The sequence below is a fragment of the Palaemon carinicauda genome, chromosome 7, assembly GCF_036898095.1.
Source record: "Palaemon carinicauda isolate YSFRI2023 chromosome 7, ASM3689809v2, whole genome shotgun sequence".
NCBI lineage: Eukaryota > Metazoa > Arthropoda > Malacostraca > Decapoda > Palaemonidae > Palaemon > Palaemon carinicauda.
The window spans coordinates 146,370,671-146,393,860 of record NC_090731.1 but is presented as its reverse complement, the minus strand read 5'-3'; the positions used below and the strand labels follow the sequence as shown (position 1 = coordinate 146,393,860).

Genomic DNA, 23,190 nt, shown 5'->3' with positions numbered 1-23,190 from the left:
TTTTGTATCAAGAATATGCAAAGCTTAAAACCAGTAGACACAAGATTTTATCATTTTGTCATTTAAATATTTTAAAACTATTCCCATTCACTGGATTAAAGAAATATAAATAGGATCTTTTTCTGCAAGCATTCGGAATGTTATACATAACCAGAATAACAAAAATATTGATATTTTGAGAACATTATTAATTTAACAAAAACTTCTAACTGAAATTAAGACAACAAACCCTGGAGAATTATTTTAAAAATAATCTAAAACTTATTTTGCAATGGTCATATTTCTTCTTATAGCAGATTATATATATATATATATATATATATATATATATATATATATGAGAGAGAGAGAGAGAGAGAGAGAGAGAGAGAGAGAGTGTACCACATTAGCCCTCGAATTCTTAGCAATAATATTTAAGACCTTAATTAAATTGCAATGTTTCTTTCCCCAAATATTCACAATTACTCTATTCATGACTTTCCTTGCTTACCGTTACACAAGATAGTACATGTAAACCTAACTAGTAAATTAAAAGTGAAATTTTCAAGAGCATATTTGGTTCTCCCTCCAACTGAAACATATGTCAAATAAAATAATTCTAGTACTGGGACTGTATATAGAAAACTCAGTTAAGCAAAATATGTCATTCGTACAAAGTAGGAAATAAGACTTATTTTGAAACATGCTGTAAAAGCAAAAATCATCAATTAATATCTTTTCACTTTTCTAGTATAATTATAATACATACTTATATAAGTGTTGATTACTTGAAAATGATAAACTCCTGTGTTCTTCCTGCCCACAATGAAAAAAGGGACTGAACAGCACTGACAAGATCAGGCTAATTAGAGAGCCATACTTTTTTTTTGTCTAATAGCTACTATCTTAAGCATATCTACTAATAACTTTTAAGAGAACAGAGGCCTATTATAAATTTGGCATTGTGAAGAAGAAAATTGAATGCCAGTTGCTAATAATTAGATGATGGTCTCGAAAGAGATGAATTGGTATACATAGACAAAGATGAAATAATTTTCTTAGATCAAATAATTAGTTTAAAGGTTATATTCACATGCAATCAATGTAATTTAATATACAGATTGTAGAATGAATTTAAATCAACTGCCAAAAAGATTATTAATTTAATTTCTTTTCGGTCACACATTTAGATAACTTGTTTACAGTACTTTAAACTATTCTAAAAATGATACAATCTTCAAGTACTGTACTAGTATGTTAAGAGGTCCAGAGGAAATTGACATTGATTTAATAGCTAGTTAATGAAAATTGAAACATGAGAAGCCAATTTCTAGGGAAGAAGTACTTCATTTACATTTGTTGCTCTTAATTGGTTATTAATGTTAAATTTTCTTTTTCAAAAACATAAAATACAAACTAAAATAATCAATCCATTTTACATTATAATTCCAGCTAATTATTTTGAGAGGTAGAAATTTATTATTAGGTAAATTCGTTTTCGCCAAGTAGTTTGCAGGCAAATAAACGAATGATTGTGCTTGTTCAATATTAAATGATAATTGTTCAATATTAAATGATAATAAGGAAAATGCAATCTGAATGTTAATTAGAAAGTAAAAAAAGATAAAAACACTCATAAATGTTGATCTAGACATCATAAGTTAAATTTTGGGTGTTTATAATTTAATAGAAGAAATAGCATGTGTATTTTTCAAGAGTAAGATAAATAGAATTAAAGACTAGCTAAAATTAGCTGTGTATGCATTGACTTTGTTAAGATTAAAGTCTACAAATACTTTCTCCTAGACTGAATATATTTCACAATTAAATTTACCACTCCCAGAAAAAAAAAGACACTGATAAACTTGAAATAATCTGGTTATATTGTTTTGAAAATTTATATTACTTATTTGCTGTAACTATTTTTCTTATCTTCAGCTATTGATTGTTATTGAACCTATTGGATATACTGTAAATGGAGTGCCCATTGTAAAACATAACACCCTAAAATCTCAAGAACTTCGGTCAATTGAGCATATCAAGGTATTTGTAGTCATGTAATGACGTTTCTCAGAGTATTTCAATACTCCATAAAAGTTTGATGATGAAGTGGCTGCTTCAGTCGAGACGATTGTTTTCTTTTTGAATAATAAAACTGTCTGGTTTTTTCTGTTGTGAATCCCACATTATTTCAGCTGATGATGATCTTGATGTCATTAGGAATGTCTCCCTGTAGTGTACTTGGGGCATACAGCATTTGCCGTTTAATCTTGTTTTGATCAGGATGCTGCAAATTTCCTTTTCTCTTGACGATTCTAGTCTGAAAAATAAATGAAACATGCTTAAAATTTTTACTTTCCATTTCAATTAAGACTATACTGTACTTTTAATCAAATTTTGCATGATAAACTAAAAAGAATGTAAAGTAAAAATAAGACAAAACTGGTCAAACTCATAAAAAAAAATATTAAATTAATGAACTTGTCAAAATCAGCACAATTTTATGTAAATTAACATTCCAAAATCCTCTCAAAGTGTACTTGGGAAAATTTGTTTACAGCTATTGAATTAACAAGGGGCATTTAGCAAAATTCAGCCACCTTTTTTACAATTTCAAAATTATCTCTAATAGAAAAATAACCAGAGTTATGTATTACCTTTCATTTTTATTTCATAACTTTGCATACATCAAGAATTGACGAAAATTGAAATTTAAAATTATGAATTTATCGTTAATGGTGATACTTGCTCTTCCCTCTGAAATCAATAGATAATGTTTGCTCGAATTTCTTGTTAATCAAAAGAACCTTGCACAAAAGGAAATGATAATTGAGGTCAAGGTAGAAAATATGCAGCAAGCACAGCTGGAGCAAAGGTAACGCAGCAAAGACCCTTTAGTAATGCCTAAAGTACCCAATGTGAGGTGCACTGATGACACAATCTCCTACAGCGATGCTAACCATGGCTATGATACTATACAGTACTTCACTGGCGTGGAAACTACAAAATAAACTCCTAAGCACAAAATACTGTACGACTGAGTTTAGTACCAACATGTAGACATTGGTTTTCTTCTTTGGCTTGTTCTTGTTAATGAGTGAGGAGACCATGAGTTTAAGCTAGAGCTTGCAGCACTTGTTTGTTGGTAGATTGATACCCTTGGTTTTAGTTTACAAGCTTTTGACATCATTGCTGCTCATTATTTGGTAATTAGACTAGCATGTTAGACACTCCCTGGTCAAGTAGGCAAAACCTAACTAAAACCCTATTTCAAACGGATCTTCTATTTTCCAATACAATTAACTTCATAGCCAGTCTTTCATATTTTGTTTAACAATAAAGACCCAAGTCCTTCAATGGGAGTATTTCATTTTGGCTGGAAATTGGCTGTTAAAATTCATAAAGAGGAGGAGGTAGTTAATGGGAGTGGCAGGTAAGCCCCACCAAATAGCCAGAACACAAAGACAACACTTTAACCTTCACCTAGGGCATGCAGGATAGTTGAGGCTTGAAGTGGAACTTGGAGGACTCTGGTTTGTATACAGCAGTTAGGAAATATACAAATCACTTTTAAAATCTATGAATTGTTCCTACACAAATACAAACCCTCATTCTAAGTAGGAGACTCACCATTAGGAGGAAGAAAGACCTTACAACCCTGCTGGTGGGTTAAAGTCGCAAGGTGTCAAGACATTTTCGACCTTAAGAATTGTGGAAAATTATATTTTCATAATAAAATAAATTTTTGAACATACTTACCCTGACATCATGGCAGAAATATCAAAACTCGCGGCAATCGCCGATTGGGTAGCCAGGTAGTACCACCAGTGCGCCCTCTAGCCAGGTACCTGGAACCATTCCAGTGATTCCTCAGATCTTCCATGCCCATAGGTCTCTAGAGGGGAGGAGGGGGGGGGGGGGGAAATTAAATTATATATAACTACCGGGTAAGTAAGTTCAAAAATTTATTTTATTATGAAAATATCACTTTTAAACATCTGCCTTACCCGGTAGTTATATACTGTATATAGCTGATTGACACCTTTGGTGGAGGGTCAGAGACAGCCAACATGTTGGAATTTTACTTAAGAGTTAATAAACAAGCTTAAGGGTTCGTACCTGATAAGGAAGCTGACTTCAATGAATTCCTGCCTCATTATGTCCGCTTTCCTTATGAGATCCAACAATCCACCCAGGGGGCTGAAGACCTCTAGGAGCTGTCAAACCGGTGTAAATACCACTATGTGACAAGACCTCCTCCAATACCCTTGTTCCGGGTGCTCTCAAGGAACAAAACTGACCACCTAACTAAAATCAATGATTGTGGAAGATTGTCGATCAATCTCCACAAACAACCATAAAAATACAAAGATCCAAGAGAAGAAAAGGGTATTAGGTCTAAGTGAACGTAGTGGTAGATCCTTCCCCCCACTACTGCATTCACTGCTACGAATGGTCCCAGAGCGTAGCAGTCCTCATAAAAGAGTCTGGAAAAGTTTCAAATAATGTGAGGCGAACACAGATTTACTCTTCCAAAAGGTTGTGTCCATAATGTTCTGCAAAGATTTATTCTGCTTGAAGGCTACAGAAGTTGCTACAGCTCTAACTTCATGCGTCTTGACTTTCAAAAGTTTGATGTCTGCTTCACTGCAATGTGAATGAGCCTCTTTTATTAAGAGGCTGATGAAAAGAAGAGTGCATTCTTCGACATCTGAAACGAGGGCTTCTTGACCGAGCACCAAAGAGCTTCTGACTTTCATCGTAACTCTTTCGTTCTGTCCAGGTAGAACTTCAGGGCTCTTACTGGGCACAGGACCTTCTCCAATTCCTCACCAACCACATCCGAAATATTCGGAATCTCAAAAGCCTTGGGCCAGGGCTGAGAAGGGCGTTCGTTCTTGGCAAGAAATCCTAGTTGCAAGTAGCAGATAGCTTTGTTATCTCTAAAGCCAATGTTCTTACTAAAAGCATGAATCTCACTGACCCTTTTAGCCGTCGCCAGACTGACCAAGAATAGTGTCTTCTTAGTGGGGTCCTTAACAGAAGCTGAGTGCAAGGGCTCAAACCTGTCACTCATTAAGAACTTCAGGACTATATCCAGATTCCAGGCTGGTGATTCCTGGTGCCGTTCCTTAGATGTTTCAAATGATTTGAGAAGATCCTGCAGGTCTTTATTATTAGAAAGGTCCAAGTTCCTGTGCCTGAAGACAGTAGCTAACATGCTCCTGTATCCCTTGATGGTAGAAGATGAAAACCTATGCTTCCTTCTAAGGTATAACAGGAAGTCAGCAATCAGAGTCAAAGAGGTACTGGACGACGAAATAGAGTTGACTCTGCATCTTTCTCTAAAAACCTCCCACTTGGATTGGTAAACCTTGATGGTAGAAGTCCTCCTTGCTCTTGCAATAGCCCTAGCTGCCTCCTTCAAAAATCCTCTAGCTCTTGTGAGTTTTTCGATAGTCTGAAGGCAGTTAGATGAAGAGCTTGGAGGTTTTGATGGTACCTTTCCAAGTGGGGTTGTTTGAGTACATCTACTCATAATGGAAGGCTTCTCGGGGTGTCAACCATCCATTCTAGTACCTCTGTGAACCACTCTCTTGAGGGCCAAAAGGGGTCACTAGCGTCAATCTGGTTCCCTCGTGTGACACAAACTTTTGCATCACTTTGTACAGAATTTTGAACGGAGGGAATGTGTACACGTCCAGGTGGGACCAGTCTAAAAGGAATGCATCTATGTGAACTGCTTCGTGATCTGGTGCTGGGGAGCAGTATGTTTCTAACCTCTTTGTCTTCGAGGTTGCAAACAGGTCTATGCACGGACGACCCCAAATCCGCCACAGGCTCTTGCAAACCTCTTGATGAAGTGTCCATTCTGTGGACAGAACTTGACCTCTCCTGCTGAGGCTGTCTACCATCACGTTCTTTTCCCCCCGAATGAACCTTGTTACAAGGGTTACCTTCTTCTCTTTTGCCCAGATGAGAAGAACCCTCGCAGTTTCGTAAAGGGAACTCGAGTGGGTTCCGCCTTGTTTGGCTATGTAGGCGAATGCTGTAGTGTTGTCGGCTTTGACCTGCACCACTCTCTTCAATACTGACCCTTCGAAGCCTTTGAGGGCTAATAGGACTGCTAACAGCTCCTTCTGGTTAATGTGGAAGCCCTCCTGATCTTTCGTCCACAGACCCGAGATCTCCAACTTGCCCAGTGTCGCTCCCCACCCCGAGTCCGAGGCGTCGGAACACAACACAAGGTCTGGGTTCCTCTGTTCCAAGGAGAGACGTTCTTGAAGTTTGCCCGGATCGTTCCACCACTGAAGGCAAATTCTTACGGATTCCGTAATGGGAATGCATTTCGTCTCTAGATCCTTTTCCTTGTCCCAATGACGATCGAGGTGGAACTGGAGAGGACGAAGATTCAGCCTTCCCAGGGAAACAAACTGCTTCAACGAGGAGAGGGTTCCCAGCAGACTCGTCCACTCTCTCACAGAACACTGTTTCTTTAGAAAAGAATGAAGTTTCAGGAAGGCTTGCTCCCTCATTGATGGTGACGGAAAAGCCCGAAAAACTTGACTCTGAATCTCTATCCCCAAATAAAGGATCTTTTGGGATGGTATCAGTTGAGACTTGTCTCTGTTTATAAGAAGACCCAGCTCTTCTGATAACCTCAATGTCATTTGTAGATCCTCCAGGCAGCGATTGAAGGAATGAGCTCTGTGTAACCAGTCGTCCAGATACAGGGAGGCTCTGATACCTCCTGAGTGCAGTATGCTTACTACATTTAGCATCAGCTTCGTGAATATTTGAGGGGCGGTGCTGAGACCGAAACACAGGGCCCGAAACTGGAAAACTTCCTTCTTGTAAACGAACCTCAGGTAATGCTTGAAGCTCGGATGAATGGGGATATGGAAGTAAGCATTCTGAAGGTCTAAAGAGACCATCCAGTCGTCCTTTCTTACTGCTGCTAGGACAGACTTCGATGTCTCCATAGAGAAACTTTGTCTTCTGAACGAAAGCGTTGAGAGAACTTACGTTCAGGACTGGTCTCCATCCCCCCCGAGTTCTTGGGAACCAGGAATAAGCAGTTGTAAAAGCCTGGTGACCGTAAGTCTCGCACCCTCTCTATTGCCCCCTTCTCCAACAAGAGAGACATTTGAAGTTGCACAGCCTGCCTCTTTGACTCCTCTCTCTATCTGACAGATATCTATTGGAGCTAATACTAAAGGAGGTTTCTCTATGAAAGGGATTTTGTATCCCTCCTTCAGTAATTGAACGGACCAAAGATCTGCTCCCCTCTTCTCCCAGGCTTGCCAGAAGTTGTTCAGTCTGGCTCCTACTGCTGTCTAAAGGCGAAAACAGTCAGACTCTGCTTCGCCCTGGCCTGGAACCTCTTCTCCTTGCCCTCCTTCCCTCGGGTCTGGAACTGCCCCTATTGAACTTCTTCCCTTGAAAGGGCTGCGAAAACTGAGGCAATGGAGCTTCTTCCTTCGGCTTGCGGCTAGTGAAGGAAGCAGGTATAACATTCCTTGCCGTCTTTGACACCAAATCCTGAGTGGCCTTTTGGGTTAAAGAGGAAGAAACCTCTCTGACCAACTCTTGCGGAAAAAGTGAGGAAGAAAGAGGTGCGTACAGCAATTCTGACTTCTGAAAAGGAGTAACCCCAATGGATAGAAAAGAACACATTTGGGCTCTTTTTCTTTAGGACCCCCCGCCAAGAAAAGGGCTGCCAACTCATTGGATCCGTCCCTTACAGCCTTATCCATGCATAACATGATGTGGATGATACTAGCAGTGTCAACATACTTTAAGGTAGACACCTTTTTCCCCAAGGCTCCCAGAGTCCAATCAAGGAAATTGAATACGTCGAAGGCTCTGAAGACGCCTTTGAGAAGATGATAAAGTTCTGCAGTTGACCAGAGAATTTTGGTCCTTCTCATGGCCATTCAACGAGGAGTGTCTACCAGACTTGAAAAGTCTCCTTGAGCAGAGGCAGGAACTCCCAAGCCATGAACTTCTCCCGTCTCGTACCATACACTAGACCTGGAGGCCAGTCTAGCCGGGGGAAAAGAGAAAGCCGTCTTTCCCTGGTCTTTTTTGGACTGCATCCAGTCTCCCAACATCCTCAAAGCTCTCTCTGATCTAGACAGAACCGTCCTTGTAAAAAGACTCCTTCGACGCCTTCCCTAGCGTAAATTCTGAAGGCGGTGAACGAGGTGCAACAGGTATAAAATAATCTGGAAACTCTTCCGTAAAGACTCTCATGAGCTTCTTAAGGTCAACTGAAGGATGAAGGGTCTTAGGATCTTCTCCTTCTGAGAATTCCTCTAACAGTTCAGTAGGCGAAAGATGATCGTCAATCCTTTCCTCCGACAAAGCTCTAACTGAAGTAGACTTCTTGAAAATCAGGAGTCAACTCCATACAGTCGGAAAAGTGTCCACGATCTCGACGCTCGGTTCGATTGGCGTCCTCATGATGTCCAAGGCTCTTACGCTTGGTGTCATGTTTGGCTGCTTGACGCTTGGCATCAGTCCGACGCTCGGCGTCACGTCCTGCTTGACGCTCGACATCACGTCTGGCTGCTTGACGCTCGACATCACGTCTGGCTGCTTGACGCTCAGCGTCACGTCTGGCTGCTTGACGCTCAGCGTCACGTCTGGCTGCTTGACGCTCAGCGTCACGTCTGTCTGCTTGACGCTCGACGTCACGTCTGTCTGCTTGACGCTCGGCGTTAAGTCTAGCTGCTTGACGCTCGGCGTTAAGTCTAGCTGCTTGACGCTCGGTGTCATGCGGATCAGTCTCTCGACGTTTAACAGGAGGATCCTTATTACATAGTTCGGTGTCGTGTTTGATTGCTTGACGCTTGGCGTCATGACTACCATGCTCTCGACGCTTAGAAAGATGTCCGTCATCAAGAACCTCTTGACTTGTAGCCTTCTGACGCTTGGTGTCAAGGCGAGAAGCTTCCTGACGCTCGGGGTCTTGGCGAGCCACTCTTGTCCGCAGGTTGATAAATTTGCATGAAAGAAGAGAGTTTCTGCTGCATATCTTGCAGCATACTAAACTTAGGGTCAACTTGTTGTGGCAAAACAGGAGACGTTACTCCTACCACAAGCTCGCCCTCTACATCACTCAAGGAATGCACAGAGCATTCAGAGGACGACAACCAATCTGAAGGTGGGGGAGGAGCAAGAACCAAGATCATGCCAGTCTCAGGAAACTGCCCTGTAACAGGTTGGGCTGGACGCTTGGCAGTATCCAGCATCCTTACAGGACGCTTTGCAGTATCCAACATCCTTACAGGACGCTTGGCAGGAGAGCCTTCTTCGGAAGAAGGAAAACGCTCTGGACTGCTCCAATGACTACAACCAGGAGCTTGCGGCGTCATGTCACGACGCTGATCAACAGTATCCATCTTCCTCTTCAGAGGTCTGGAAGCTTGACGCCAGCCCCGTCTGGGCACTGCGTCATCCGTAGATGATGAAAAAACTTTCACCTCACCTTTCCCATGGTGAGGGCGAGCGTCCCGTGAAGCGTCAACAGGTACGCCCGAGGGAACGTCTGCTCGGGCATTAACGCCTCTAATTTCCTTTCGCCGATCGACATTCCTTCTCCCAGGGGTTGGGGAGCTTGGAAGAGGTCTAAGGCTAGAAGAACGACAGGTCCGAGCAGACGCACCCTCCACTGCACTAAATAAATTAGCTGCACTTTTAGCACTAACACTAGGACTTTTTAATTTACTAACATCGGACTTTAACTGGTTCTGTCCGCAGCAACCGATTCATCTCTCACGCCCAAGGCTTGAATGGCTACCATCATGTCCTTAAAAAATGGTTCATCAGCAGTAACAGTAGTGGGATCTGTAACTACCACTACAGGGGAAGGATTAGGTTTAATGACATGGGAAGAGGAATAATCTCTAGAAGAACGAGAAGAACTCCGTCTAATCCTATCTATCTTAAGTTTACAAATGTAGCGGTCAAATTCCAACCACTCGCTTTCAGACAACAAAATACATTCATCGCAACGATCCCCAACTCACAAACTTTACCTCTACATTTATTACAAATGGAGTGGGGATCAACAGAGGCTCTAGCAAGCCGGGACCTACAACCCCTCATACACATTCTAAAAGATTTAGGAGGGTCAGCCATTTTGAATATTTAGAAGAGAGATCAAACGAGCAAGGGTCAAAATAACAAAAGTCCGATAGAGGTTCAAGAAAATCCAAAAGTAAATCCAAACGAGCGAAAGCCAATAACAAAATAGTACATCACCAAGATAACTGCAATAATTCAGGTTAACGAGTGAAATATGAGAGACCATGAAGTTCACCGACTCGCTTGGCCAATGCCAAAGCTAGTAGGAACACCGTCTTCCAAGTTAGGTGGCGATCTGAGGCCTGGCGTAATGGTTCATAGGGAGGTCTCTTAAGAGACCTGAGAACTCGAACCACGTTCCATGGAAGAGGTCTCACTTCCAACTGAGGGCAGGTAAGTTCATAACTAGGTATGAGTAGAGAAAGTTCCAGCGAGGAAGAAATGTCCATTCCTTTGAGCCTGAAGGCTAGACTTAAGGCTGAGCGATAGCCTTTCACCGCCGAGACTGAAAGGCGCATTTCTCCACGCAAATACACGAGGAACTCCGCTATTGTTGGAATAGTGGCATCGAGTGGAGACACCCCCCTTCCACGACACCAACCACAGAAGACTTTCCACTTTGCCTGGTAGACAGATGCGGATGATTTTCGCAATGTCCAGATATCCTAATCGCAACTTGTTGTGAAAATCCTCTCTCAGCGAGATGCTGGATAGTCTCCAGGCGTAAATTCGTAGTGAAGCTACGGCTTTGTGGAAGATGTTGGCATGTGGTTGTCTGAGTAGCTCATGTCGCGGAGGGAGTTCTCTCGGAAGTTACGTTAAGAATTGCAGAAGGTCCGGAAACCATTCCGCTTGATGCCATAGCGGAGCTATGAGGGTCACTGAAAGATTGACCGATATTCTGGTCTTGTTGAGCACCCTCCTCATCAGACAGAACGGGGGAAAGGCATACACGTCGATGTTGTCCCACCGTTGTTGGAAGGCATCTTGCCAGAGAGCCTTGGAATCCGGGACTGGGGAGCAGTATAGCGGAAGCTTGAAATTCAATGCTGTCGCCAACAGATCCACAGTCGGGGAACCCAACAAAGTCAGGACTTTGTTGGCTACTAGATGATCCAAAGACCACTCGGTACTCACTATCTGAGACGCTCTGCTCAGATTGTCGGCGATCATATTCCTCTTGCCCGGAATGAAACGTGCCAATAGTGGAAGCGAGTGGAGTTCGGTCCATCTCGTGTCTCTACTGCAAGATGGGATAGCTGCTTCGAAAAGGTACCTCCTTGCTTGTTGATGTAAGCCACTACTGTGGTTTTGTCGCTCATCACCAACACAGAGTTACCCGCCAGGTATTGTTGGAACTGTTGAAGGGCCAAGAAAACGGCCTTCATCTCTAGAAGATTTATGTGGAGGCACTTTTCTGATTCTAACCAGAGGCCTGAGGTCCTGTGGTGCAGAACGTGGGCCCCCACCCTTTCTTTGAGGCGTCCAAAAACCGCATCAAATCCGGGGGGAGAACGAGAAGATCCACTCCTCTTCGTAGGTTCTCGTCTGTCACCCACCACTGGAGGTCCGTCCGTTCCGCAGGTCCCATAGGGATCATGACGTCCAGGGAATCGTAACCTTGATTCCACCGGGACTTGAGTTGCCACTGGAGGGATCTCATCCTGAGGCGACCGTTGGGAACTAGATGAGCCAAAGATGAGAGGTGACCGAGGAGACGTAACCACGATTGGGCTGGAAGTTCTTCTCGTCTGAGAAAAGGGCTTGCGACCCCCCTCAGCCTTGCTATCCTGTCGTCTGATGGGAAGGCTTTGTGGAAATTGGTGTCTATATTCATGCCTAGGTATACCAGTCTTTGAGAGGGAAGCAGAGAGGACTTCTCGAGATTTACCATGATCCCAGATCCTGGCAAAGTCCCAGAAGTTTGTCTCGGTGTTGAAGAAGGGATGACTCCGAGTCTGCTAGGATCAGCCAGTCGTCCAGATAATGGAGGAGACGGATGCCGATCCTGTGTGCCCACGACGATATTAGGGTGAACACTCTGGTGAAAACTTGTGGTGCTGTGGAGAGACCGAAACACAGCACCTTGAACTGGTACACCTTGTTGTCTAGGCTGAATCTTAAGTACTTCCTTGAAGACGGATGGACTGGGATCTGGAAGTACACGTCCTTCAGATCCAATGTACACATGAAGTCCTACAGTCTCACTGCAAGTCTGACCGTGTCTGTGGTCTCCATGCTGAACGGAGTTTGCTTGACAAACTTGTTCAGAGCAGAGGTGTCGATGACTGGTCTCCAGCCTCCAGACGCCTTCTTTACAAGAAAGAGTCGACTGAAGAAGCCTGGGGACCCGTCGAGGACCTCTTGGAGAGCGCCCTTCTTCAACATGGTCTGGACTTCTGCCCGAAGGGCCTGCCCCCTTGCTGATCCCATGGCAAGGGAGCTCACTGACACTGGATTCGTCGTCAGGGGAGGTAGAGATGTTGTGAACGGGACGTGATATCCCTGACTGATTACGGAAATCGTCCAAGAATCGGCCCCGAGTTGCTGCCACCTGTCTGCGCAACTTTGTAGGCACCCCCCACTGGTGGACGTGCAGGGGGACTGCCAATCCTAGCATTTGCAGCCTCGGCTGCTCCCTCTAGGATTCTTCCCTCCCCTGGAGGACTTCTTGCCTTTCCTGTCCTTGACAAGAACGGGCTTAGACACCACTGTCTTTGCTGCCGTTGTCGGTTTCATGGTCTTGGTAGGACGGGGCTGCTGAGGTGCTGGAGGCTTATAGGGCTTGGATGTCAAAGCCCTAGGTAGGAGGAAGTCTTGGTGGGACTTCCTCCACCTCTCAGCAGCATGCTCCACGTCTTTAGGCTCAAACAGGTTCATTCCCTCCACGGAAGAATGTCTGAGCCTGCTTATCTCGGTGCTAGGGACCTTCTGATGGAACCTCTCAGCCATCGCATCCCGATGTTTCAGGATGGTGTTCGCCCACAAGTTCGAGACTTGGTGGGCCAGAAACTCGATCGTGCGAGTGCCTGAGAGTAGAAAGGTCTCCATAGCTTTCCTGGTACGTTCTTTGGAGAAATCCTTCGAACGTATCAGGATCCCTAAAGTCCTTAACCAGATATCCAGCCACGAAGTGGCCTGCATAGCACACTTCACAACCTTTTCCTAATTAAGGATCTCAGTCACCGAGAATGAGACCTGCCGGTTGGAGTGTATCTCAAGAGGGACTCCCCTGGTAAGCTCTTCCAAAGAATGGTGAAGGGGAAGAGCTAAACAAGGCTCCTCTAAGATCTCGAAGTACCTCCTCTGCTGAACCCGAGGAGGTGGGAGAAGCTTGTTGCCGGCACTGGATCGGCTGGAGGAGGCTAGCTCAGAGAGCTGGACCGCGATCTTGTCCCTGGTATTTTTAACCCCGAGACCAGGGCAAAGCCGCACTGGCCTTAGAGGGTTTTTGAGTCCTAAATACTCGGTCCAAGACCGTGTCTTTGCCCTCTTGAGAGGGAATCTCTCGGTCAGCAAACCCATTGAGTGTCCTCATAAGGGTCAGAACTTGCCAAAATGCATGTTCTGACTCCTGTAGCTCTCCTCCGGATGGACTAGCAGCAAAGTCTCCAGTTCCCAAAGGCTCTTCTTGGGGAGACTCGCGTACATTCTCCGAGTGACTGGCTAGCTCCGTTCTAAGTCTTGACGAGGTTTTCGGTACTGTTTCGGAGTCCTTCGACTCCCTCCTGGGAGGGATGCAGGACTCCAACAACGACGGAGGTACGGAGGTAGGCTCTTCTCCGCCCCTGCCCGAGAAGACTTTTCAGCGCGAAGTGGGGTTTCCCTCATTGGTGCGATGGGGGAACGTCTCATCTCATGTGACTCCCCTGAGGACGGATAATCCTCGTCCGAAAGGGAGGGAGAAAAAGTCTGGGGGGGGGAGGGGGCCTGCCTCGAAGGCTTACGAGGAGACAGCTTAGTCCTTGAAGAAGTAACCGCGTTTGAAACTCCTCTTTTACTCTTCAGGGGAGTAAACGCAGGCAAGGATTTGTGGCCCAATACAGAGAGAACAGGATTGAAAGCCTGCACAACCGCTCTGATTAGTGCCCCAAACCAAGGCTGCTGGCTGATGGCTGCGCTGTCACACACTCCTTCTGGAGGGACAGGGATCGACCAATCCCTGGGAGGAGTTTCCATAGGGGGGTTCGCCTGTAAAGAAAAAAAAAGAAATGTCCCTGGACCTTTCTGGAACCTTCCCTCCTACCAGCGAGCGCACTGTTCTGCGCATGGGGGTGGGGATGCGGGGGTGGGGATGCGGCGATGGCGACCTAGCCGTGCGTTGTTCTGCAGCCTCGCACGCGTGAGGGTATTGACGATTGCGCGGGGGAGCGGGCTGGCACTCGCACGATGGTGAATACCCGGGGTCGCGCGCATGCGCAGAGACTACTGATGCGCGCGCGAGGGCGATTGCGAGGGCGCGTAGAAGCGTGCGCAGGAGACATCGGCGAGTGCACAGGAGGCTGATTGAGGGCTCGCGCGCGAGGGTGAATGTTCGCGCGCGCAAGAACAGGATGGAGGGCCCGTGGGCGTGCGGGCGAGAGATCGTGCACCCCAGATGTCGTCGGGAGCGCGCAGGAGATATCCCTTACGCGCGGGCGCGCAGCCGGAAACTGCGTAAGTTGGGGTGCCTTTGTGGGCGCATGTCAGGCTGGCGGTGAGTAGCTGCTGTAGGAGATGGGCGTGGGGGCGCGCGCATCCTCGTAGGCGTGTGTAGGTGAACGGGCGCGATTGCACGCTGGTGAAGGATGGCGCGCAGGAGAAAGCAGGCGGCGCGTTGGCGTGTGGGCGTGCGCTGACAAGTAGGAGAAGTCTTAGACTTCCCTACCGCACCCAGATCCGAAGATCGTGGGCGCGCAGGAGATCGTTGGCACGTTGGAGAGCGCTGGCACGCAGGCGAGCACTGGCGTGTTGGTGAGCACTGACGCGTATGACGCACAGTAGCTTGAGGGGGCGCAGTGGCGCGCTATCTCTGGAACAGCAGCAGCAGGTGAGCGCTGGCGTGCTATCTCAGGAACCTCAATGAGGTCAGGAGATCGATGGCGAGCATGCTTAGCATGGCGCGTAGGGGACAAGTGCGCTAGATGGCGCGTACGCCCTTGTTGACCGGTGCCTGACTTTTCAAGACAGGTTTCGTTGGCGCATAAAGCGCATCAGCTGCCAGGATCGGCGACAGCAGGTCTGTCGGGTGGACTCGACGTGTCCTTCGTGAGGATGACCTTCCACCGAAGGGGATCGCGAACGATCCGCAGAGAGGTCCAGGGTCGTAGCAGGAACAGTCGGTGATCGATGACGAGGCTCCTCTGCGGCGGACTGCAACAACGATGAAGAACCGAAGAGGTGTGTCTTCACCAACTTATAAGGTGAAGGAAGGCCTCCCCGGCGAAGAGGAAGTCGAGCCTTGCGACGTATACACCCTCTAGGGACCGTTGGATCAGCAAGCTGACTTTAAGCAGTCCTCCGAAGAGAAGTCTTTGTGAGTGAACTCCCCCGAGGGATAAAATCACCGGCAGGAGAGACTGTTGGACTTAGTTTCTCCCTCGTAGGTTGAGCAGGGACGGGAGAAACTAAGCCTTCAGCTACTGCAGGGTGAGAAGATGCAGAGGTATTAGGAGATACCGCATTGGATAACTCTGACACCACAACGTCGACAATAGACAGAGGATCAACCTCTGCCAAAGTCGGCGATTGCTTGACAGCGGCACCCAATCGGATGATGTCAATCAAAGCTTCCTTGGAGGGCGAACCCTCCAGCCCCAAAGAAGACCAAAGCTGGAATAAATTGGTTACATTTAAATCAACATTTAAATCCTCCCCCGGGGGAAGAGGTGGAGCTGCCTCGTTAGGGGAGGCAACGCCATCTCTCGAACCCCGAGATTGGGGAACAGAACCACGGTCTACGCTACCACTCGGAGGTCTCTCGAAAGGAAACCGATCGAGTGGCCGCTTCGGAGGAGGTTTGGGCAACGGAAGAAGAGTCCTTGTGATTTTCTCCTTTCAAGGAAATCTTCGAAGGAGAAATATCCTGCCTGGACTTCTTCTTACGTCGCCGAGAAAACCTCTCCCACTGGGAGGTAGACCACTCACTACACTTATTACTACTATCACACCATTGGTCCCTACAGTAAGGACAAAGGGTGTGAGGGTCCGTCCCGACCGCCGACAAAAATGTACCACAAGGGCGGTCGGGTAATCCAGGACATTTGCGCATGTTTGCAGAGGCCAACTTCACACTCAAACCTGTAGGAGAGAAAGCAAAAAGACATTAATGGCTGTCAGAGAGGCGAGGGTGAGAGCGGATGCGTCCGACCACCACCCGAGCCAAGAGCAAAGTGAGCTCAAGCACAGGTGCGTGTGAAGGGGGGGGGGGGTTTAGCGAGCTCCCCCCCCCCAGCGCTAACTAGAAGTGGGGTAGTAAACCCTCATTAAAATTCTAATGGCTTGTCGTTTCAGCTACGCCGAAAGTAATAACCCCTATTAAATAGCGTGGTTTGAATGTCAGTTACGGAACAAAAATGATATTTTCATTATAAAATAAATTTTTGAATATACTTACCCGGTGAATATATAAATAGCTGACGTCTCCGACGGCCGACAGATTTCAAAAACTCGCGAGCAATCGCCATGAAGGTTGTCGGGTGTGCCCACCAGCGCCGACTATCGGCCAGATACCGCATATACTTCTCAACCAAACCAGTTCTTCTCAGTCCGTAGGGTCTCTATCGGGGAGGAAGGGAGGGCCTTTAATATTATATATTCACCGGGTAAGTATATTCAAAAATTTATTTTATAATGAAAATATCATTTTTAAATATTAAACTTAGCCGGTGAATATATAAATAGCTGATTCACACCCATGGTGGTGGGTAGAGACCAGTATTAAAACAATAAAGGCGTATATGCTCAAGAGTTTTTGACAAATATTCAAAAAACAAACTTAAGTATAGGTACATGGTAAGGAAGCTGACTTTGATGATTACTCTGCCTCATTAGTCCGCTATCCTCACGAAGCCCAGCGATCCTCTTAGGATGCTGAAAGACTCCCAGGAGCTGCTATATCCAGGGTGAACACCCCTATAACAGGACCTCATCAATACCCTTAATCTGGCCGCTCTCAAGAAACAATATTTTGACCACCCGCCAAATCAAAAAGATTGCGAAAGACTTCTTAGTCTCCCGTACAACCCAAAACAAGATTAAAAATTTCAAGAGTAGATTAAAAGGATATTGGGATTAAGGGAATGTAGTGGTAGAACCCTCACCCACTACTGCACTCGCTGCTACGAATGGTCCCAGTGTGTAGCAGTCCTCATAAAGAGTCTGGACATCTTTCAAGTAATATGAAGCGAACACAGACTTGCTTCTCCAAAAGGTCGCGTCCATAATACTTTTAAGGGATCTATTTTGCTTAAATGCTACCGAAGTTGCTATCGCTCTAACTTCATGAGCCTTGACTTTAAGCAAATTACGATCCTTCTCACTTAAATGAGAATGTGCCTCCCGAATTAAAAGTCTAATAAAATAAGATAACGCATTCTTAGACATGGGCAAAGAGGGCTTTTTAACGGAGCACCATAAAGCCTCTGAACAATCTCGTAGCGGTTTAGTTCTAGATAAATAAAATTTAAGAGCTCTAACAGGCACAGCACTCTTTCAACTTCATTACCTACAATCTCAGAAAGACTAGGGATTTCAAAAGATTTAGGCCAAGGACGAGACGGAAGTTCATTCTTGGCCAAAAAACCAAGTTGAAGAGAACATACTGCTTTATTAGCCGAGAAGCCGATGTTCTTGCTAAAAGCATGTATCTCACTAACCCTTTTAGCCGAAGCCAAGCTCACCAAAAAAAGTGTCTTGAGGGTAAGATCCTTCAGGGAGGCTGAATTTAACGGTTCAAACCTGTCTGACATAAGGAACTGTAGGACCACGTCCAAGTTCCAAGCAGGAGTTGAAATATGACGCTCCTTAGAAGTCTCGAAAGACTTAAGCAGGTCTTGGAGATCTTTGTTATTCGAAAGATCCAAACCTCTATGCCTGAAAACAGAAGCTAACATGCTTCTGTAGCCTTTAATGGTGGATGCAGAGAGGGAGCGACCGTTTCTCAGATAAAGCAGAAAATCCGCAATCTGCGCTACAGAGGCACTCGAAGAGGAAATAGAGGAGGACTAGCACCAGTCTCTAAATACCTCCCATTCCGACTGGTAGATCTTGATGGTAGAGGATCTTCTAGCCCTCGCGATCGCTCTAGCTGCCTCCTTCGAAAACCCTCGAGCTCTAGAGGTCTTTCGATAGTCTGAAGGCAGTTAGACGAAGCGCGGGGAGGCTTTGATGAAGTCTCTTTACGTGAGGCTGTCGTAAGAGATCCATCCGCAAAGGTAGACTCCTTGGAACGTCTACCAGCCATAGAAGTACCTCTGTGAACCACTCTCTCACGGGCCAGAGGGGAGCAACCAACGTCAACCTGGTCCCTTCGTGAGAGGCGAACTTCTGCAGCACCTTGTTTAGGATCTTGAAAGGTGGAAAGGCATAAACGTCCAGGTGAGACCAGTCCAGAAGAAAGGCATCTATGTGGGCCGCCTCTGGATCTGGGACCGGAGAGCAATAAGTCGGGAGCCTTTTTGTCAACGAGGTCGCAAAGAGATCGATGGTGGGTTGACCCCAAGTCATCCAAAGTCTCTCGCACACATCCTTGTGGAGCGTCCACTCCGTAGGAATCACCTGACCTCTTCGACTGAGACAGTCCGCCAAGACATTCAACTTCCCTTGGACGAACCTCGTCAAAAGCGAGATGTTTCGATCTTTTGACCAAATGAGAAGGTCCCTTGCGATGACGAAAAGAGCGTGGGAGAGAGTGCCTCCTTGCTTCGAGATGTAAGCCAAGGCCGTGGTATTGTCTGCATTCACCTCCACCACCTTGTTTCGAATCAGACTCTCGAAACTCCTTAGTGCTAGATGGACTGCTAACAGCTCCTTGCAGTTTATGTGAAGGCTCCTCTGGTCTGCGGACCAAAGACCCGAGCATTCCAGATTGTCCAGAGTCGCCCCCCAACCCAAATCCGATGCGTCTGAAAACAACACATGGTTTGGGTTCTTGACTGCCAGAGAAAGACCTTCCCGAAGTCTTATATTGCTGTCCCACCAAGCTAGGCAAGTCTTGACTGGATCGGAGATTGGAATCGAGACCGTCTCTAAAGTCTTCTCCTTGTTCCAATGGGAGTCTAGGTGGAACTGGAGAGGGCGCAGGTTGAGTCTCCCTAGAGAGATAAACTGTTCCAGAGACGAAAGCGTTCCCAGGAGGCTCATCCAGTCTCTCACAGAGCAACGGTTTTTCTCTTGCACGAGACAGACTTTGAGCAAAGCCTGCTCGATCCTGTTGGCAGACGGAAAATCCCGAAAAACTCGACTCTGTATCTCCATCCCCAAATAGAGAATCGTCTGGGAGGGAGTCAGCTGTGACTTCTCCATGTTCACCAAGAGGCCCAACTCTTTCGCAAGATCCAAAGTCCACTGTAGGTCCTGCAGACAGCGATGACGGGACGATGCTCTGAGTAACCAGTCGTCCAAATACAGGGAGGCTCTGATCCCCGATAAATGTAGGAACTTCGCTACATTTCGCATGAGCCTCGTAAAAACAAGAGGAGCAGGGCTGAGGCCGAAGCACAGTGCTCGGAATTGATACACCACATTCCTGTACACAAACCTCAGATAATGTTGAGAGTCTGGATGTATCGGAATGTGGAAGTACGCATCCTGCAAGTCGAGAGAGACCATCCAGTCGCCCTCTCTGACTGCTGCCAAAACGGATTTGGTGGTCTCCATCGTGAACTTTGTTTTTACAACAAACACGTTGAGAGCACTGACATCCAGCACTGGCCTCCAACCTCCTGTGTTCTTCGGAACCAGGAAGAGACGGTTGTAAAAACCTGGGGATTGAAGGTCCGAGACTTTCACCACCGCCCCCTTTTCCAACAACAGAGACACCTGAAGATGTAATGCCTGTCTCTTTGTCTCCTCTCGATACCTGGGAGAGAGGTCTATCGGATCTTTTACCAAAGGAGGTCTTCGTACAAAAGGAATTTTGTAACCCTCCTTCAGCAACAAAACAGACTCCCGGTCTGCACCCCTCTTCTCCCAGGCCTGCCAGAAGTTGGTCAATCTGGCACCTACTGCTGTCCGAGGACGTGGGCAGTCAGACTCTGCCACGGGAGGATTTAGATCCTCTCTTCTTGCCTCGCTTGCTATCGGCACGAGAGCCTCCCCTACTGGGAGCTCTGCCACGAAAAGGCGGGATAAACCTTGTCGCTGGCGTGTCAAATTTAGGTCTGCTGACATGAGAAGACGAAGGTACAGCCTTACGAGCAGACGTGGCCATTAAATCATGAGTGTCCTTCTGTACAAAAGACGCCGCAATATCTCTAATAAGCTGCTGCGGGAACAAGGCAAAAGACAATGCCGCAAAGAGAAGTTCTGACCTCTGACAAGGAGTGACACCTGCAGACAGAAAAGAACACAGTCTCTCTCTCTTCTTAAGAACCCCTGCTGTGAATGTAGCAGCAAGTTCATTAGAGCCATCCCTTATTGCCTTGTCCATGCACGACATAATCTGAATAGAGACATCTCGGTCCGCTGACGAGACCTTCCTACTCAAGGCTCCCAGGGACCAATCCAAAAAATTCAAAACCTCAAAGGCACGGAAAATTCCTTTGAGGAGATGATCCAGATCTGTAGAGGACCAGCAAACCTTCGAGCATCTCATGGCCAGACGACGAGGAGAGTCTACAAGGCTTGAGAAGTCTCCCTGGGCAGAGGCAGGCACCCCCAAGCCGAGAACTTCTCCCGTGTCATACCAGAGGCTCGCACGAGAAGCCAATTTGAAAGGGGGAAAGGCAAAAGCGGACTTCCCCAAATTCCTCCTGGACATTAACCAGTCTCCCAACAAACTCAAAGCTCTCTTAGAAGAGCGAGAGAGCACCAACTTCGTGAACGACGGAGTCGAAGAAGTCAGGCCCAGCGTGAACTCAGATGGAGGTGAACGAGGAGCAGCAGAAACAAAATGATCGGGAAACAGATCCTTAAAGATAAGCATTATCTTCTTAAAGTCAAGGGATGGCTGAGCAACCCTAGGCTCCTCTCCATCCGAAAGAGTCCCCAAAGGAACATCAGCAGGAAGGGGATCAACAACTTCCTCATCCGAAGGAACATCATCCGACAACGGCAAAGTCTCGCGACACGAAGAAGCATGCCGAGGAGGCAACGATTGACAGGCTATATCAATATGCGACGGGGCCGCAGCAAAAGAAGAGGTAACGATGTCACGTCGAGACAGCAAAGACTGAAAGTCTTGAGGCTGACAAACAACAACAGACTGTGTCGACTGACGTTCGACATCACGTCGGGACTGCACAGACTGCAGGACTTGAGGTTGAAAAACAACACCCGACCGTGGCGACTGACGTTCGACGTCACGTCGGGACAACGGAGTCGGCCGACGAACGTCACGTCGAGACTGCGGTGATTGTTGCTGAACGTCACCTTGAGTCTGCGGAAAATGACGTTCCACGTCACGTAACTGACGAGGAACACGATCAGAGTCACGTTTAACAGCACCGATAACATTAGCGCTAACGTCAAAATGACGAGACAAATCTCGCTTAGGCGGTTGAAAACCTGAGTCACGCTTGTCGGACTGGCGAACCGCAAGCAAAGGATCTTTACGAACCTGGTCATGCTCATAAACCTCCATTAAAGATGAAAGTTTCAACTGCATGTCTTGTAAGACACTCCACTTCGGGTCAACGGGAGTCGAAACGGGCCGTGACGTCGGCAACGTCTGTGCATGCAAATCATCGCACCGAACGAGACCCTCTGACTCAGCGTCACCTTTACACTTAACAGGAGAACAGCCATCCGATGACTGAATACGGTCAGAGCTGTCCCAATGACTACAGCCAGGACGCTGGACCTGTCCTGAAGGGACTGACTTGCGCTTTAAGGGTCTTGAAACGTTACGCCAAGGTTTCTTATGCGGCAAATCATCGGAAGACGAGGAGAATTTAGTTTCTCCCGTCTTATGGTAAGGACGTGCTTGAGGAGCAACGTCTGATACCTTTGAGGGAACGTCTGTACGTTGGTTTACACCTCTCACTCCCTTAAGTCCTACGACATTCCTTCTCCCTGGTGCAGGGGAGCTTGAAAGAGGTCTCGGACTAGGTAAGCGACAAGCACGAACAGACGAACCCTCCGTCGCAACACTAAACACATTAGTCGCACTTTCCACTTTACCACTTTACTACTTTGACTCTTTAAAAGCTTAACGTCGGACATAAGCTGGTTTCTGTCCGATGCCAAGGTTTCGACCTTCTCACCCAACGCTTGAATAGCCAATAACATACAGTATCACGCATTGAAGGTTCATGAGTGCCAATAGGGGGTTCAGAAACTACCACTACAGGGGAAGGATTAGGTTCAGGGGCATAGGAAGAGGAAAAATCTAAAGATCTAGAAGAGCTTCTCCTCACCCTATCTCTTTCGAGTTTCCGAGTATATTTCTCATACTCCAACCACTCGAATTCCGATAAAACCACACATTCCTCACACCGATCTCCTAATTGACAGGATTTACCCCGGCAATTAGCACAAACAGTATGAGGATCGATAGAAGCTTTCGGAAGACGTTTGTTACAGTCTTTCGCACATTTGCGATAGACAGGAGAAGGGTCAGCCCTTTCAGAAGACGTTTGTTACAGTCTTTCGCACATTTGCGATAGACAGGAGAAGGGTCAGCCATTATGAAAATCCAAAGAAAATCCAAAGGGAAGCCAAGTTCATCAACAAAAATCAAAAAAGGGTTTCAAGAGTTTTATTGAAGCAAAAAACCAACACAGTGAAAGCAATAAAACCAAAACCAAGTACTTCACCAATTCGGTAGAAAACTCGAGGTCTAGCGCGAGCGGAACCAATGTTGTCTGTAACACCGACAGAGAAGAACTGGTTTGGTTGAGAAGTATATGCGGTATCTGGCCGATAGTCGGCGCTGGTAGGCACACCCGACAACCTTCATGGCGATCGCTCGCGAGTTTT

At 46.5% G+C, this 23,190-nt stretch overlaps 1 long non-coding RNA gene across 1 annotated transcript in view; it reads right to left on the bottom strand.

Moving 5' to 3' along the window:
* Positions 1-1,901: 1,901 nt before the first annotated feature.
* Positions 1,902-23,190, bottom strand: part of LOC137643680 (uncharacterized) — a 57,708-nt gene continuing 36,419 nt past the window's right edge. The window contains exon 2 of the long non-coding RNA XR_011045040.1: positions 1,902-2,299. This is a non-coding gene — a long non-coding RNA (uncharacterized lncRNA). The remainder of the gene's footprint in view (positions 2,300-23,190) is intronic.